The sequence below is a fragment of the Nannospalax galili genome, unplaced genomic scaffold, assembly GCF_000622305.1.
Source record: "Nannospalax galili isolate Female #2095 unplaced genomic scaffold, S.galili_v1.0 scaffold763, whole genome shotgun sequence".
Classification (NCBI taxonomy): domain Eukaryota; kingdom Metazoa; phylum Chordata; class Mammalia; order Rodentia; family Spalacidae; genus Nannospalax; species Nannospalax galili.
Window position 1 is genome coordinate 1,311,606 of NW_008349451.1, and position 3,324 is coordinate 1,314,929.

At 61.4% G+C, this 3,324-nt stretch overlaps 1 protein-coding gene across 7 annotated transcripts in view; it reads left to right on the forward strand.

Moving 5' to 3' along the window:
* Positions 1 to 728: 728 nt before the first annotated feature.
* The window catches only part of Stk38l (serine/threonine kinase 38 like), a 65,937-nt gene continuing 63,341 nt past the window's right edge, over positions 729 to 3,324 (forward strand). For 2 of the 7 annotated variants that reach the window (XM_029570289.1, XM_029570288.1), the window contains exon 1: positions 1,396 to 1,445. The gene's annotated coding sequence lies outside the window, so the exon portion shown is untranslated. Of the gene's footprint in view, positions 1,116 to 1,355; positions 1,446 to 1,469; positions 1,681 to 3,324 lie in introns of those variants that run through there. The other 5 variants (XM_008846883.3, XM_029570290.1, XM_029570291.1 and 2 more) reach the window with 4 other exon arrangements.

The following is a 3,324-nucleotide window of genomic DNA, read 5'->3' on the forward strand; positions in this document are numbered from 1 at the left end:
AGTGCTGGGGTTACAGTCATCGCTTTTAAAGTAAGTGCTAGTGAGCCAAACTCAAGTCCTCACACTGGTGGGGCCAACCCTTTAGGCTGGCCCATCTCCCTGATCCCTGATTTAAATTCTTAAAAATATTTTCATTTATGTATTTATTTTATGTATACAAATGCACCATGTGTGCAATACCCAGGGAGGTCAGAAGAGGGCGTCAGAGCCCCCTGGAACTGGAGTTATGGATGGTTAGCCGCCATGTGGGTGCTGGGACTCGAACCTGGGTCCCCTGCAATAGCAGCCAGTGCTCTAACTGCTGAGCCATCTCTCCAACCCCTTGATTGGTGTTTTGAGTGATGCTTATCACCCTAGGAGTGACAGAGAGAAGGGTATTCATCTACCATTAATCTAAACCCCAGTCTTTGGATCAAGGACAACTAGGTCCAGCACCTCTGGGAATGGCGACTCTAAGGCCAGCCCTGTCCTCAAAGACGACCTGTGCCATCTTCCCAAAGTCGGCGTCAGCCTCCCGGAAGTGGCTTCCAAGCAGCTCAGTCTTCTGCCCACAGGGCCACCTTCCCACGGTCCCAGCTATTCACAGCGACCGAGCTCTAGAAATGCGAACTGGACACCGCTCCAGGTAGCCGATGGAATCAGTACTGAGTACTGGGCACTGTGGAGTACTGAGGACTGCGGGGATGCAGCAGTGCCCTACCCCGTGGAGTACTGAGCACAGAGCACTGCAAGGATGCAGCAGTGCACTGTCCATGGAGTACCGAGTACTGAACACTGCGGGGACGCAGCAGTGCACTGCCCGTGGAGTACCGAGTACTGAACACTGCGGAGACGCAGCAGTGCACTGCCCGTGGAGTACCGAGTACTGAACACTGCGGAGACGCAGCAGTGTACTGCCCGTGGAGTACCGAGTACTGAACACTGCGGAGACGCAGCAGTGTACTGCCCGTGGAGTACCGAGTACTGAACACTGCGGGGACGCAGCAGGCCATCTGACTGAAGAGTCGAGGCGACGGGACGCGGAGACAGGGAGTCAGGGACCGACCTCAACAGCTTCTCTAGGACCAGTCAGGACTTCCGCCAGCGCGGACGCCAAAAGGCTAGTTCCGCCCTGGGTGCGTATGACGTCAGGGTGCGTCGGCCGTGACCAAACACTGAGGAAAACAACCAACTAGAAACCAAATCTCGCGAGAATTCGGGGCGTTCTTTCGAGATTCCGGCACGGTCTCGTTGGGCCCGCCTCCAGGGGGGCGGAGGAGTGCGGGAAGGGGCGGAACTAGTGCTGCTGGGGGCGGAGCGAGCGCGAGGAGGGGCGGAGCGAGCGAGGTCGAGGGCGGGACGAGTGCGTGAAGGGGCGGGGCGAAGACGGGCGGGGCGCGCCGCGCCGCGGGCTGCGGTGTGTGAGGGGCTGAGCTCTGTGGAGAGCCGACGCGGGCTGCGGGCAGGTGAGTGTGGACGCGGGCAGCGGGCAGGGCGGGGTTTAACCCCAGCGCCGTCCGCAGGGTCCGCACGGGCCGGTCCTCGGGGACTTAGCCCGGGGAAGGAGCGTCTTCTCACGGCCGGGACGCAGGGTACTGCGTCGACCCTGGAGCCCCGAGCGGCCCGGAGGACTCGGCGGTCCCCGGCGCCTCCGGTCCATCACCGGGCCGCGTGTGGGTCGGCGCAGCTCCCTGAAGACCGGTGCGTCACCTCCGCTCGGCGCGGACGGACCCTGCGCATCCCTCCCTCCCGCTCCCCGCGCCGCGGTCCCTCGGTGGGAAGAGGACGGTGCGCGGTGCACACGGCACGCCTCCCTGATGTCGCAGAGTGTGGTCGCCCCCCGGCTCGTTGTGGGTCCTCCAGTTCGGAGACGGGATGGAGGAGGCTGGAGGTGGAGGAGGCTGGAGGTGGAGGATGGAGGAGGCAGGAGGATGGAGGATGGAGGCTGGAGGGGGGGGATGGAGGAGGCAGGAGGGTGGGGGGGGGGGAGGGGGGGGGGAGGCTGGGGGGGGGGGATGGGGGAGGCTGGGGGGGGGGGATGGGGGAGGCTGGGGGGGGGGGATGGGGGAGGCTGGGGGGGGGGGATGGGGGAGGCTGGGGGGGGGGGATGGGGGAGGCTGGGGGGGGGGGATGGGGGAGGCTGGGGGGGGGGGATGGGGGAGGCTGGGGGGGGGGGATGGGGGAGGCTGGGGGGGGGGGATGGGGGAGGCTGGGGGGGGGGGATGGGGGAGGCTGGGGGGGGGGGATGGGGGAGGCTGGGGGGGGGGGATGGGGGAGGCTGGGGGGGGGGGATGGGGGAGGCTGGGGGGGGGGGATGGGGGAGGCTGGGGGGGGGGGATGGGGGAGGCTGGGGGGGGGGGATGGGGGAGGCTGGGGGGGGGGGATGGGGGAGGCTGGGGGGGGGGGATGGGGGAGGCTGGGGGGGGGGGATGGGGGAGGATGGAGGAGGCAGGAGGATGGAGGATGGAGGCTGGAGGTGGAGGATGGAGGAGGCTGGAGGTGGAGGAGGTGGGCTGGTCCAGAAGTGCAGATCCGGCGCTCCGCTTCGCGCCACTTGTCCGTGTGCGTGGAAGCCACTTCGTGGAGTAGCCCTGTTCTGCTAAGACTCCAGAGGACAGCGTTAAGTGCTTCTAAGTCGGGAGGGGGGTTGCGATGGAGTCTTGCCCCTTTGGTGGCTTAAATCAGACCCGGCTGCGTACTGGACGTCCAGCTCTGGGGTTTAGAAGCCTTGTTTTGCATGCCTAGCGCTGTTTCACACACCTAATGTGGATATTTGCATACCCAGTGCAGAGTTTTGCAGGTTGTCACACGCTCACGCATACGTGCACACGCGCACACAGTTTTGGAAGCTTCTTTGAATGTCACTGGCCTTTCTGCCGCAGGATATATAAAGCAATTTTATTCTGCTCCCTCAGAGCAGCTGTGTTGTCTGTGAACTCGACACTCCGGTGTCTATTTGGGGAGAGACATGAGTCCAAGATACATTCAGTTATGATGTTCATCGCTTAAACCCATGAAAGTACTTCTATCTGGAAAATTCTGATCTCAAGGGAAGTGCAGTGAGTAATCACGCTTTGGGTTTGACCTCCCTTGGCTTGGGGTTTTGCTCCTAGTTAACAGGACTGATTAGGTTTCCCATTTGGTTGGATGTGTATAGAATGCGAAGCCTGGTTGGATGCAGTGTTTATGCTCTTGAAAGGCGCTGCTGAGGAATGAACATATTAGACTCAGGAAAACCATGTTAAGTGAATACAGTCCTTCCAGTCCTGCTGTTTTTGAGTTTGCTAAAAAGTAAGTCAAAGAATAGAAATTGTACAAATAAAAGCTGTTCTCTGCATTTTTTTT